Genomic DNA, 15,126 nt, shown 5'->3' with positions numbered 1-15,126 from the left:
GGAGCGACTCTTGAGAATCCGCGAAACATCCTCGAGGATGCACTTGGCCATAAATAATGGCTCGCGGGCATTGCTACGCTCGGCTCGCCTTTTGCGGTTGGCTTGAAACGGCCGTCTTCAGCGTAGGGAGGACGCGCGCTACCCACTACACTCTGCTCAGTATCTGCGCAGTCGAGACGGAACGCGGCTGTTTGGTAAGGAAATGAGATTAGGAGAGACTCTTGGCTCAACCCGAATGGATATTTGTTTGCGCGCGGCCACGCCGCTCTCCAGGGGCCATTGAATTCCGTTACGTAAACTTCTCTCGTGTCTGCAGCGCGAGGACGATGAGGCTCCCGCGAAGAGACGCGTCGCATCGAAATAAATTGGCGGTTGTTGGCCGGTTTTCATATACTCGACCGTCGGCCGCGCAAAGCCGATTGGATCTCCCTTCGCCAACGATTACTTCGCATCCTGCCGATCGAATTGAATTTAATCCGCGCGTCCACCGCTAACCCCTGCGGCTAATCCCCGCATTAATCTCGTTAGCCACGATTGACGCGAGCGTCGGGGGTATAATACGCAGAACGACAGCGTCAAATGCGTTAGCGCGGCCGGGTTACACCTACGATGTGCCGATCTATACATAGGAATAGTCTCGCCAAAAAAAAAGCAAAAACTCAGCCGAGCCATACTGCACCTCGCGTTCATGTGCGTTCGTAATCGCAAGCGCAAACTTGCCCGGACAGCCCCGACGCATAGCGCAGTCACATAGGCGGCATTTAAATGCACTCAGCAGCGGCGGCAAGTTAATGTCGGAGTGTGCGCAGGCGCAGCCGACGTGATGTATTTGCCCGGGCAATATACATACATAATGCGCATAACGGGCCGGGCTTTGCATCAGGCTTGATTCTCTCGCTACCTTATTAAGCTCGCTGACATACAATGTCATAAGTTCGTTACGCTATACACTCGGCTCGCTCGCGCCGCATCATCTCGCGCGTGTGCAATCCATTTATCCATCTTTCCCTTGGAAGCTGCGTTATGCGCCGCAGCAAAGACACTCTTCGCGGCCCTCTCCGATCTCGTTATGCTCTTAGCTTGCCATTAGTGGAAAATTGATACGGAGCGCGACTCTCTCTGTGTGTGCGCGCGTGTGTGAGTGCAGAGGAAAATGGAGCAAAGTACCCATCTCTCTGTATCCAAATGAGTCGGCAGTTTCGCGGCGAAGCCGCTGCACCGCGTGACTCGCGAGAGATACGCGGGAGAGCAAAGCCGCCGTCATTAATTGATGCGCGACGGGCTGCGCTGACGAGACGCACGGAGAGAGTAACGATCGATTCAGCGATATATTCCCCCGTTTTTTATCCTCACGCTCTATTTTCCCGGAATATTACGCGCTTCGTGGCAAGCGTAAAAAACGTGGAAATTCGGTTATCCGCGTAACAAAGCATCGTGCGAGCCCTGCAGATTTAAAAAGTCCTTCGCGGAAAACTAAAGCACGTCGAGGAGGCTCGCGCAACAACTGCAATAATTATTCGGATCCAGCTGAGCGCCAAGCCGCGTTAAAAGCGAGGAAAAATGAGGGATGGCGGGCGCGAAGAGCGAACTCGAGAGAAAGATAGAGAGGGCGCTAGAGGCGCGGAGACATCACAGAGAGATAGATAGGGAGCAAAGTGAGCGAGAATTAACGAGACCGCGGCGGCGGCGGGCTGTGCGTTAACGAGGAGTGGTCATTGAAAATGAATTATTTCCGATGGCTCGACGCCATTAGAGCGCTACAACGATGCGCGCACCCCCCTACACGCACGTGTCTATAGGTATAGCGTGGGGAGGGTAACGTGAGACTTTATATGCATGTGCAGTCTCTCTCTCTCTCTCTCTCTCTCTCTCTCTTCGCAGGGGGTATCAGTGCACGCGGCGGGTACCTTTACTCTTTTCCCTCGTTATCATCCCTTATATTCGCCTACCCCTTTTCGACCGTGTTCTTCTCTCGCTTAGCTCTGCTTCTGCCTTACACAGCTAGAGCATAATGCGAACGCGCGTATACCTATATAGCCGTGTAGGCAGTGTTACGCAACACTGTGCGCTGCGCGCTCGGTTTTAACGGCGACGCGAAGGTATACACGCCGGGCTCTATGGCTTCCGAGAGTTGGCTCTGTTTGCCCGCTCGCTGCTGCTGCTTTTTCTTCGTATTTGCACGCACCGCGAGAGGGCTTGTTTACACGAGGCTCCAAACAACATCGCCGCCGATGGAACAGGAAGAAGCCGTGCGTATCGTCGCTCGAGGGGATACGCGGCTAGTGCTTTTCGAGGCTTGTTTGCGCAGTGTGCTTTCGCTGCTTTTCTTTCCTCCTAATACGTCGGGCCTAATATTTGTGAAGATATCAACCGTTTTCCCGGATAAACAGCGTTTGTCTTGAACACGATAGGAATATAGGTTATCGCGCGAATCGATTTTTGTCGCATATTATTTAAATTCATAGTATTAAATCTCGGCTTTATCCGACACCGTTCAAATCTAATATCTCACTCTAGTCGATGAACGTCAACGGGATCTGCCAATAAATACAATAAATTTCGATCGAATCGAGAAGCGTACGCGCGATTGTTAATATCGAATTTCAAACACGATGAATGCACAAATTTTACTTGGTGATTAATTGTGTTAACAATTTGCTGCATGCACTCGAAGTAATCGAACAATATATTTTGCGAATGTTGAGCGATTCGGGCTGTACGTTTTGGAAGATGCTCAACAGCCCTTGAAATACACGGAAATGCCAATTTTACGGTATCGAGAGCCTTGTCGATATAAAGGGCCTGAAAACGCTTCCACTAGACTTCATTTCATCGAAAGCTTGCGCCATGGATTTTTTCCGGGTGAAACGAGCTTTTTCGGCGTTCAAATAATCTACATTTTAACTTTCGAAAATTTCATTAAAAATTATGTAAAAATAAAAATTCCACTCACTCAGAATATAAAATCACTTCGTGCTCACCTGAAACAGAAAATAGATATTTTAATTATTATTTAGTTAAGCTAAATTCATACAAATTTCAGAAAACGCGCAATAACATTTCTAAGAAAAGTTTCGGCATTCAGCGCACTGCGAAGGAGATAACGGACTGGGCTCGAAAAAAATGCATCCCACTTAATTTTCCGGGATAATCTCGCAAGCTTTCGTATAAGAGAGCCGGGCGTCGGCGATCCGATATAGGCCGCGAAAGAAAAGAGAATCCGTAATGGAGATAAGAACACGGCACCGCGGAAACGATTAAGTTAAAAGTTTGAACAATTAATTAATTGCCGCGTTGCAGCGAGCCGCCACCAGCGATTCCGCCGGCGTTGCTGTAGCCGCGCGCTCGTGCGCGCCTCTCTGGTGTATTCTGTTCCCTTTCATTCCCCTCGTTCCAGCGCAAAGTCCGCCGTGCTGGAGTTGGCTGCGCGAAATTTGTGTAATGAAACGAAATAGAATAATGCGGACTTTTCGGCGGCGTTTTGCCCCCTTTAATTATGCCGAAACTTTCTGTAATTCAGACGTGAATTCCCCAAACTTTGGGAAAACAATAATATACAACTGCGAAGTCACTTATACTGGATGCTCCGGCGTCTCTACAGGAGTCTTTCGCCTCTTCTGCGTCGCTGCCATGCTTGAAATATTGTACTCGCTCTGAAATTTAAATGGCTTTCTAATGGTCGCGCGTACACGAGCACGCGAGCGACCAACCGTGCCTCAAGAAATTTAAGCTCGCTTCTGCTGCTCTTATTTTCGAACATTATTCGCATATCCGTACGCGGGGTTGATGTTCCAGCGTTTCGAAACTCTATCTCGCGAAAACAGGGTATGCGGGCACGCGAAAAACAGGAGTGCGAAAAAAACAAGCCGAAACGCCGGTAAAATATGAAATTTCCAATTCCGGAAACTACGCATATAGCCGGGGCGGCGCGCAGCCGCGAAAATTTCGTCGACGTATCTCATATAATTTCGCCCGCGGCAAATAACATCCGTCCAAATAAGGAAGAAATATACCCGGAGCTATGCGCGTTGGGCCAACCGCTGCGCTGTCCTCTCTCTCTCTCTCTCTCTCTCTCTCTCTCTCTCTCTCTCCCTCTCTCTCTCGCGCGCGCGCGCGCGCGAACTTTTGGATTCTCGCGAAAGATTCACGCGCTTCTCTTTCCTTCGCGAGAGAGCGCGCGAAACTCGCTGCTTTCTTAGCCTCGTAAATCATCGCTGGTAATTTCTTCCATTTCTCTTCGGGCTGCTGCTGCTCGTTTCGAGGTCGTGTGTATAGGGGGTCGGTAAGGGATTTGCCAACCGACAGTCGGATGGAACGTCTCTCTGTCTCTGTCAAGCTTTTTCCGTCTCCGGGCGCGAGTCTAGCGAAGCGTTTCCGCTCTCGCTTCGCATAGACTCTTCCGGTGTGAGGCGAGCGTTGCAGTCTTTCGACGCGCCAGGCAGCGTCGCGCGGCCGAGCGTCTTACACACGCCGCCGGAAATTCCAACTATCCGCCCGACTAAGAATTCTCGAGTATGAAAGAAGCGAAGAGACTGCCGCCGGCGGATTTTCTTCTGCGCGTCGCTGCAGTGTCGCTGATGGACGGCTGCGAAATCTCCGCGCGTATCTCGTTTGCGATTTCGTTTTGTTTTCCTATAGTCTGTACTGCTGCTATTTTTGTATTTTTTTCGAAATCGATTGGCAGAAGTGTATGAATTTTTTCACATTTTTTTCGGAACGCCTCGAGCGGAATGTAGAATTTGATAAAAAATAAATACTGCTATTTACGATGAAAGCAGCTCTAGGAATTCGAGCAAAGCATAAAAAAGCATAAATCTTCTGCTCTATTGCGGGCACTCTTTTTTCAAACAACTGTCACGTACGCACACTAGCGTACGTTTGGCTTGGTAACAGTCAAGGTGCATCGCGAGCTCGGATGAACCGAGCGGATGCTACCTGATGCCCTTCTTATCATAAATGACGAGTCGTCGCGAGGCTAATTGTCCGAGCGCGGGCGACTCGCGAGTTAGTTCCACGGGAGCAGCGACCCAAGACACTCACCTCTCTCTTCCTATACGAATAAACAAGAGTACACGTCAAGCCGGACTTATTCTTTCTCCTAATAAACCCGACTGCACCTTTCTCCGTCCACGTCTTTGAGCTTGACCCTTTGACTGTACAACCGAAAACCCCGACCACGCACCTCTCTCTCTCGCTCCCTCCCCGTAACACAACGAATGGTAAAAAGTTTGATTTTGGACGTACTATCTCGCGAGTCAGTTTTAATATCTTCGCTGACATGAGACACGGAGAGTTTAAAATTAAGCTATTAGAGAGGTATGACAAAAATAATAATGGTGAAGGATAAACATGTATCCACACAAACAACGATGTAGAGCGCTAAATATATCGACTTCGACTGCGTATCCCCTTATATCCCTGGAAGCCTTGCGGTGCCATATACCTACCCTCGCGGAGTATACGTTATACCAGCACGGCAGCAGTATCGGAAGACATAGAAAGACACACGGCGAGCCCGCGACGGCGGCTCTCGCCGAAAACTGGAAAACAGCTCCGATAGCTTTCCGCTCGACTTTAGCCTGAAGCCCGGAAGAGTGGTTTATCGCCCCCTGACTGCGCAGCCTGCAACTTTTCTAGCGGGAGCACGTTATTTACGCGGTCCAAGAGAGCAGGAGAGTGAGGCGGTGAAATGTATAAGGCACTCGCGCGAAATACACCCCTGCGAGGCAGCCGCGCGAGCCCGGCTCTAACGGAGCAGAGTGGATGGGACGATGACGAAAAACGAACGACGACGCGCAGTCGATATGGGACCGGGGAAAATGGAATTAAGGCTGCTGATGGGATGTTCTGCCTGGCGCAATGTTGTGCAGGCTAGCAGGCTAATATCGGGTAGCTGATGTACTAGGGGGGGCAACGAATTGGCTGTTAAATTTCGGCTGACGCGAAAGCGAGCAGTTTGCGCGATGCTGGTGTCTCGACTTGTCGGTGAAATATTTAAGTTTGCAAGTTTTTCATGATATAGAAAAAAAATGTTATCTCGAATACATTCGACGCTTCTATGATGGGAAAAGATGGCGAATAATTTGACTAGAAACTATGGTACAGATACTCTCAATCCTGTAACTGTCCAATGATAGATTATTGCACGTCGTGGCATATCCAAATTTCATTTTCATTAATAGATGTTCCCTTATAACATAAGGGAGATTGAAATATCCTAAATGATAAACTTGATTGATGACGCTATTAATTACAGTCAGCTGATTTCGTCACCAATTAGCTGCCTTTTTTACCAGGAATATTTTGAAGAAGACTATTTCTGTTTCGACTTAAGTTGAACGAAGCTGATTTAAACTTTGTTATACAGCAGTGAGCGAGTACGAACTTTTTGTTTCAATTTCCAACAACGAGTAAGAATCGCCCAGAAGAACATAGCATAATTTATCCTTTGCCAAAATTAGCCCTGCCCATTTCAGCCGCGGGTCTCGAGAAAGTTGAAGACATTCAGCGCGTCTCTTGCTCTCTACGCTCGTCGGCAAAACAAAAAGGAGAGATAAATTTGCGGAAGCGAAAGTTTTGCGACACCGTTTCGCGAACGAACGACACCCGCGCGGAAAAACAGTTATTGTTTTGAGAAGGTAGCGAGGCGCCCTGCGACTGACGCGCGCAAAAGTAGTGAGAGAGAGAGAGAGAGAGAGAGAGAGAGAGAGGGAGAGAGAGAGAGAGAGAGAGAGAGAGAGAGAGACAGAGTCTTATGCATAATACACAGAGAACGACAAGAAGAAAAGTTTGCATTAAAAGCTCTCGTGCACACCACTTAAGATCCTCCCGTGCACGACAAAAAGCCCGCGCAAAGTGTCTTATGACGTTAGTAAATCTCTCGGCGTCTAACGCGCCTGCGCCGCGCGACTTCGCGAACAGAGAGAGAGTCGAAAAATGTACGCGCGCGGAGTCTTGAGTAATGCCAGCGTCCTGGCGACAGCAGCGGTGCGCTGACTAGAGAGGATGAGCGAAAGCAAGAGAAGAAGAGAGAAAGGGGCAGACACGGGGGTAATCTTATTTAGGACGCGTAAAGGTGACAAGAAAATGAGCGCGCGCGCGAAAAAGGGGCGGGCTCTCGCAGAAAAAGCCGCTACTTGGTGAAATTACGTTTCCCCGCGAGCGCAAAAGCAGAAAACGCACGTTCTCGCCCGGAAATGAAAGGTCGCGGCGGCGGCGGCGTCGGCGAGAGAGAGAGAGAGAGAGAGAGAGAGAGAGAGAGAGAGAGAGAGAGAGAGAGAGAGAGCTATCCTTGCAGCGCGGGCGCGTCTGCGGAAGAGACCTGTCTTACGCTCGGGAAAGCACGCGAGCGCGAAAAAAGCTCTCCGAGAGTCTCTGTATGCCCTTGTCTCCCGTGTATCTACCTGTAGGAAGTGCACGCTTGTTTTCCTTCCCGCAAGCGATTCGTCGATTTGCGCACGCGATGCAGGGCCGCACTGCTCTCGCGAAAACCCGCGAGATGGAAAGGAACGGTAAACGGGGCTGCGAGAGAAGATAAAAAGAGGCCCTGCTTGGAGTGGAAAGGGGAAGGAAAAGTGCGTCGCACAAAGGAATGAGAAAACGTCACCGCTATCTCGCGCGCGGGCTGATAGTGTTAGGCGAAATAAGGCGGAATAAAGAACCAGGAGGAGACGGAACTATAATGTAGAGGCTGTACACAGCTCGGAGCTCGGAAAACAACCTGTCGACGAAATGCCTTTGTTGTTTCGAGACTTTTTCTCTTCGCCGTTCGCGCAGCAGAGTCTGTTATGGCCGTAAACGCTTTTGAATGCGGAGGAAATACCTGAAGCACTTGCGCATCTGCTGACTACTGTTTTAATGTGTTTGGAGAGTTTGCCATCGGTGCCTTGAAATCAAATAGAACTGAAATTTTGTTCATCTCGGCGAAGATAAACAAATCCCAGGTTCTTTTAATTTCAACTTGTTTTCTTTTATACTCCTGCAGTTCTTGGATACGCTATTTGAAAAAAGTAGTTACGTTTTTTCAAAAGCTCGCTGACTAAAATCGTCAGAAATACCGATTTTCGTTTCGAAGATCAAACGTTGCACATCCATACTTCGCGACGCGCGCATCTACCCTAACAGACCCTCAGCACACACTAACTAGAGCAAGCGCAAAGTGCAACTGGTAGTCCGAGCGTGAGGCCATTCGACCGTTCTCGCAACGAAGCAACTGCAGTAGTTGAACTCTTGCAAGGTATAGGACTGAGGCAGTTAGGGAGCAACAAGAGTGAACGTCTTCCCTCCATCTAATCGACGCAGCGCAAAGCGCCGGGAACGTCTCCCGATGCACTTTGACGATCGCTCGGATGGGAATTGAGAAAAGGCAGAGGATATGCTCGCGCTCGCTCTCGGCTGCAGTCAGCCGGAAGGAGACGGCGAAGAAAACGAGCATTGAAGCCCAACACGTGCCGCAAACACAAGCACGACGTGACGCGACCGCAGAGATAATACGCTTGCGCTGCGCTGCAGCGTTATTTCGATTGATACGAGAGCTGCTGCACTATTCTGGATTTTCCTATTTTCCAAGGAAATCGCCAGTCGCGAGTGGCCCTGTGAGCTTCTGTGTATCTTTAATACTGTCTTCGACGTACATCGGGGAGGAGAATGTTATGTTTCGATGGGGGCTTGAAATAATGTAGATCGTGAGGAGAAAACGTTTATTTTGTTATTCTTGGGGGGATTTTGAGGAGATTGAACCCGAGATATTGGCAACACGCTGCAGGCACTGGCTTTTAAAAATATCTAAACTCTTGCCGTAGGATGACGTTCTGTATGAAAAATTTCAATGGTATACTCGAAAATATATTGCCCCGATCGGTTTGCGATAACAAAGCGTCGTGCGCGTCGCGTCATGCAGCAGCTTTGGAAATATTTCTGTTTTAACTCCTCTTTTTCCTCTCCGCGTTTTTTTCGCAAAAATTTGTAAACACCGAAATGCATTTTACAAGCACGTCAAAAGCTTTTCAGTCGTGAAAGACCGATAAAGTGTCCATGCCATATCCATTGTTTTATGTTTCATCAATCCAGGCGCGCTGATATTTATTTATTTCACAGTTTCGAGCACCCATACACGCTGACATTAAAACCCGCATTGTTCTCTGCGGCCTGAAATCGATGTGAATTTTTTTCGAAACTTCCCCGACGCTGTCTAGCTTTCAACGCTCAATTCTGTTATTATACAATTCGCGCGTCTGCAGAAGGAATTATAAATAGTGGGCACGACTAATTTTCTCGAGCGTTTTCTATTGTTCCCAGACAATTTCGGGGCGAGCAAACAAATGGCGCGCGTAACGCGGACTCGGAATAATGGCAGCGCCGCAGTTCACATTGAGTGGGTAAATTACCTAAGTCGACGTATACGCACGCTCCGCGAACACAATGGCCGCGAGAGTGGTTCAGCCGAAAAACTTGCTTGGAAATTCGCTTAGTCGCGCTCTGCGGATTATTGCCTTTGCCAAGTGCATCTTCGTGGGTGCAGAATTCGTTTACAAGGGAGAAAATATTGGTCGTTACGAGATCGAAGCACCTTTCCGCGCTAGCATCCCGACGAGCTCGGTGGAATTACACTGGATGAGCGTAATAAGGCGCAGCTTTGGAAATCGTTGCTCCCGCGCTTCTCTCGCGCGGCGGAGATCACGAGCTGATTATGCGAATGCGATCGGGGGAAACGATAAGCTCCGGGGGGAGCCAGCTGAGCGCCGCGCGCGACTTCTCCTAAGATTTGCGCTGCAGCCGCCCAGAGGGAGAGCGAACCGAGAGAGAGAGAGAGAGAGAGAGAGAGAGAGAGAGAGAGAGAGAGAGAGAGAGATTCGCGCAGCCTTGCATAGGCGTGCAATTACAGATATTGAAATCGCGCTTTGAATTTACCGAGCTATCCTACTCCCTCGTGGAACGCCTCGCGATGCTGCTCGGCGCTGCAGCCATCCTTCTTCTCCGCCAATTAATCGCAACGGATATCGAACATTCCGCCAGGATTGCCGAGAATAAAAGCAGAGCGAATCGGAAGTCATAACGTAACTGGATTGCAAAAATTTATCACTTTGTTTGGATTCCGTCGGCCGGCCGGGCGCTTTATTGAGATTAATTATTTTCGCGAAAGAGAGTAACGTAGCGCGCATATTTTAGCGCTGAAACGAAGAATCTTCGTAATGAAGGACTCGATCCGAGGAGCTAGTTTACAAAGGAATTCCCGTGATTTGGCGCTCTGCATAAGAGAGAGTGAGCGCCCGGTATTGTGGGAGGCTATTAAAGAGGGCCGACGAGGGGAGAGAAATTTGGGACGCGATACAGGCACGCGCCAGCAGCACCTCGTTCGCCAGACAAATGACGATCCGGACAATGTCGGAGCCGCCGGATACACCGTGCGGCGCAGTTTCCCGGGATAAATTGCGCATCGTCCGCTTGGCCCTTTTTCTTCGGAATGCAGTGCGCGCGCGTTCACGTCTCGCGGCTGCGAATAAATGGAGAGAAAGAGAGAGAAAGAGAGAGAGAGAGAGAGAGAGAGAGAGAGAGAGAACGTTCAGCTGGGATATGGGATCTCTGACCCCGCGCGAGAAAAGGCAAGCCGCTTCTGGAGACAACGCGATTGTTTAGAGTTAGAAACCGGGGGTTACGGCAGTGGTTTCGCCTGAAGAATTGATAAAAATGTTGCCGGCGGGACAGAGCGTTGGACTTCGTGCGCGCGCAAGATATATCTCGGCCGCTTTGTTTCGCGGCCAGAAAAGCACTGAAAACGCCGGGATTTACGAAAACGATTGCCTGCGGCGCTGCCGGTGACTCTGTGTGTTGTATGAAAAATAAACGGCGACCCTTATGTCCGCAGAACAAATCTTATACTTCTTGGTTTCGCTCGTTCGCGGTCTTCGCATTTCAAGCAACTTTTTCTCCCTCGAACGGCCGCGGAATTAGTCTCGGCGCAGAGGATACAGCAGCACTATATATAGCTGCAGAAACGGCCACGCGTCTCGCGTTTGTCTTCGCGCGCTATAAAGCCTCGTTATGTGCTCCCGCTGCCGAGCGAGCCTTGGTGCTTCGGAGCCTCTTTCTTCCCGGAGCTTTTTGACGACCGACGCACTACCACTGCTGTATACTTAACCGTATACAGCCGCGTATAGCTTCGTACACATATACGTATATACCTATATAGATATAAACGTGCATATAATACGCGCGCTTTCATTTCGGCGTTTGGAGTGTAGTCTTATGGATTCACGGTGCCGGAAGCGCTGCCGCCGCGTCTCTGTTTGCATCAGCGACGAAGTCGTAGCTCAGTGAAACGCATACGACTGCGCCGTAGACGGTTCGGGTTCTGCTTGTGTACGTAGACGCGGACGGGAACGTGCGTGTTTACCAAAGTTTACGAATGAGGATGATTTTGAAACAGCATGTCGCGGAGCTTTCAGACTTTGCGAGCTTATGTAGCACCAACGGTATGGATGGGATGATGAAGCTCGAGGAACAAGCTATTTTGAATAAAATATATGGGCGATGAGTACACGTGTAGGGTATTATTTATGCAAACGTGACACTGCAGGAAATCGTTAATTTGACGCAATTAGCATTTTCCGATAGGGAGATAAAGGAATAAAGCTGATGATAAATAAAGAAAAAAGTCATTATACGAACATTCGCGATGCAGAACTTTCTTCAAAAATTTTGTTTCGAAGTATCTGTTTGCGAGTTCTCTCTTCTGCAGCGCCCGAGAATTTCTTAGTTTAATTCAAGTCTAAACATCTTAAAGTGATTTCGAACTCGTTAATTGTTTCGATTCTCATTTTCTTTTAAAATAACTTCGGTTCGCTTCGTTCTCAGCAGGTGTACGCCTTTAATTAATTTCGTGATTTGCACACTTTAATATCTATGGAAGCGCTTGTAACGGATTCTACCGATAATTCGCAGCTAGCTCATCGTCCATATATTGCGTGCAGCTTAGTGCGCATCAAAGGTAAAAACTTTGCCTAATTAGTTCGTAAGTTATGTTACCCGCAAGTTTAGCGAATAATTATTAAGCTTTAACATGAATGTCTCCTACCGGACCGTTCGGATTCATTCGTGACATTTATGAAAGCGAGAAAAACTAAAATTGTCGATAAAGCTCTGAGTTTTCACCTTCTTCGCTTTGACCAGGATCCCCCTGACTGGAGTACAGCACCAGCCGCTCGACGCACCTCCGGCAGAAACTCGCAGCGTCAACTTTCCGGCAGCAATATATTCTTCGGTCGTCTTCAGTCACACTTCATACGCGAATACGGAAAGAGCCAAGTACTCGAGAACCGATAGCTCGCGGTCAGAAACGCTCAGCCGGCGGGATACAAGTGTGTGAGTGTATGCGAGAGCAAAAACTGGTCGAGGGACAGGAGGTGAACACGTGTGCGCTCGGTCGGCCGTCAGCGCGTGCACTGAATCGGTCGTCGCTCTTTCCCTCGCGCGGAGCAGACCAGACGAGAGACTAGCGCGCATATAGCTCGGATGCGCGCGCGCCCCCGCGACGGCGGCCTCTTTGACGTCGCCGTCGCCATGGCGACGCAATCCGACGCGAATCGACGCGGGAAATCCGGAAAGCGCGCCGTGACACTGAGACGTGAGTCTGTGAAAATGCAATATTTGAATAAATCAGAATATCAGCCCTGGGACGTTTTTTCAGGGAGAAGCTTTGATTCGTATTCTCGTAATGCAGATGATGAGCTTCTTTCCGCGTGATTCCGCTGGTAATTGACTCGTGCGAACGCTATCGCATTGAACTTTATAGAAATGGTTTGAAAATTTTTTTTAAAAGAGGCTCGTCATCTCTATCGTCTAGAACTGTGTACTGACGTAACGCGATCGTCGAACAGTCCTGCGACGTGTAATTACGACGCAAGCGGGAATAAACAAGTTTTTCACAGTGGAGTGGAGCTCGCTCAAGTTACACAACAGATGTCCGCACAGCCGATGACAGGCTCGAAAAGGCTGCTCTTTTTGCTCTGATATCAAGCACGCTCATACGACACTTCAGAAAAAAAGCGTTCTCATGGTTACTCAAACTTTCAAGATGCCTCGGTAAATCTGATTTTACTGAACGTTAAGATAAACGTTCGTGCGAAAAGTACCACATAGTCGTCTCAGAAAAGTCAGAGACAAAACGTCTCTGAAATTAATTATAATGTACCTCAGAAGATAAGATATTATTAATTAAAAATCTAGCTCTCCGTTTCTCTGCTCTTATTAATTAGAAAACATACCTTGGCAAAGACGAACTTAAATATTTTGTTCCCAGTAATTACATTAATGTCTGAAGGAAAAGACGATCGGAAAACCGTCTACTAAAACGCAGAGACATAACGTTAGCCACGGTAAAAATAGTAGCGACCTTCTCTTCTTTTTTCAGCCTTTAAGTGCGTCCGATGTTTTATAAGAGAGCCGAACGCAATGACTATCAAGCGTCAAGAAAATTAGTCTGGCATCTGGAAAATTAACGTCCTCAACGTGCCTATATATACCACATAGACGTAACCTCACCGAGAACTCGTTAATTTTACTAGCGTCGGTGTCAAATTATTCCTGAAATCACAAGCTCTTCTCTTATCACATCACGCAGTAAAACATTAAAAAAACAAAAGGTATAAAGGTGTTGCACTCAATATAATCTGTACATCTCAATGTAATTTAGAATGAATCTTTCCGCAGATAAAAATGTTAACCTTGAAAAAACATAAGAGATGAAAAGTACGTCGCAAAATTTCCCGCTAAATTAATGGGATGAAAGAACCGAGCGCAAGAAAAAGAAGGAAAACCGTATACTAGCTGCGATAGTGGAACTTTTCACACCTCTACGACTGTACATCTCGATGAGAGATATCTTTCCGCAGCGGAGCTTCCATCACATTTTCGCATTCTCGTAATTGTTTAATCTTCAAATTGGACTCGTCGTTAAAAGCGATCGGGTCTCCTGCTTCCATCGCATACGGATACAGCGCGAAAGAGCGAGTCTGCTGCAGAGAGAGAGAGAGAGATAGAGAGAGAGAGAGAGGGGGGGGGGGGGGGAGAGAGAAAGAGAGTAAGTGAGGGCGAGAGAGAGAAAGAGAGTAAGCGAGAGGGCGAGAGAGAGAAAGAGAGTAAGCGAGAGGGCGAGAGATAGAAGCCAAGCCCGAGAAGTGCGAAGCTCTCGAGAGAGCCGTATCAGAATTAAGTCAATCAGATGCCCGCGCTTCTGCGAGCGCTCGTTCGTTCGCTTGCTCGCTCCCTCGCGCGCTTTTAAAGGCGGCCGCGCGGCTGCAGTGGGAAAATTAAAGCTCGTGAAGAGAGAGAGAGAGAGAGAGAGAGAGAGAGAGAGAGAGAGAGAGAGAGAGAGAGAGAGAGAGAGAGAGAGAGAGGCGAAAGCCGGAGAGACAGAGCGAGAGAGCAGGGAGAAGGAAATGAAAATCGAAGTTCCAGCAGCTACGTGCCCTGCATGCTATAATACATTACTCTGTGTATGTGTCGGTCGGAGAGAGGGGGAGGGTATATGCGCCGGCGCCTCTGCATACCTCCCCACCCCCTCTGAGCCTTATTCCCGCTATTTTCTTTTCCGCAGCCCATACTCGATCCTTTTATTTTCGTGCCTCATATACCCCTCGCCGGGCCGCCCCTCCTCGAGTTTTTCACCCTTGAGCTCTTGCAGCTCTTCGAGTGTTATTTGCATTAAGAGCCTCCGCCACGCTTACTGGAGTATATAACTACGGGCCAGTCGGCGAGGTATACGTATATAAGGTCATCGGAATATGCATGACGCGGATAAGAGACCAAACGAGCCGCTCCTCCGCGTGTACTCGTGAGAGCTCGCTAATTCGCGCGTGAGAGATCGGCATTTTTCATGAAGCGAGGAGGCTGTGCTTTTTTCTCGCGCGAGGGTATTACTTTTGGGGGGATTAATCGACGAACCGTGTGTGCCGAATTCTTTTCCGCACACGTGCGAGTATAACGCTGATGGCGATCGTTTCCCGGCGTATGTATAGCGCAAAGTGGATTCTGGAAACGAACGCGACTTTTGTGCAGAACTCGCAATAAGCGTCGTACACGTGCTTTTGGAAGCATAAGGCGTGCTCGGGCATTCATCGATGTAATACG

At 48.7% G+C, this 15,126-nt stretch overlaps 1 protein-coding gene across 9 annotated transcripts in view; it reads right to left on the bottom strand.

The window, feature by feature from the left end:
* The window catches only part of LOC100118600 (protein rhomboid), a 167,623-nt gene that overhangs the window by 78,649 nt on the left and 73,848 nt on the right, over nucleotides 1-15,126 (bottom strand). For 5 of the 9 annotated variants that reach the window (XM_031922531.2, XM_031922529.2, XM_031922527.2 and 2 more), the window contains exon 6: nucleotides 2,954-2,981. The exons of 2 other annotated variants lie outside the window; for them this stretch is intronic. The gene's annotated coding sequence lies outside the window, so the exon portion shown is untranslated. Of the gene's footprint in view, nucleotides 1-2,953; nucleotides 2,982-12,150; nucleotides 12,463-15,126 lie in introns of those variants that run through there. 2 more of the 9 variants (XM_031922535.1, XM_008216202.3) reach the window with 2 other exon arrangements.

The sequence above is a fragment of the Nasonia vitripennis genome, chromosome 2 (genome assembly GCF_009193385.2).
Source record: "Nasonia vitripennis strain AsymCx chromosome 2, Nvit_psr_1.1, whole genome shotgun sequence".
Lineage (NCBI taxonomy): Eukaryota > Metazoa > Arthropoda > Insecta > Hymenoptera > Pteromalidae > Nasonia > Nasonia vitripennis.
Note: the sequence above shows the minus strand (reverse complement) of the source record. Positions and strands in the feature narration are given on the sequence as shown.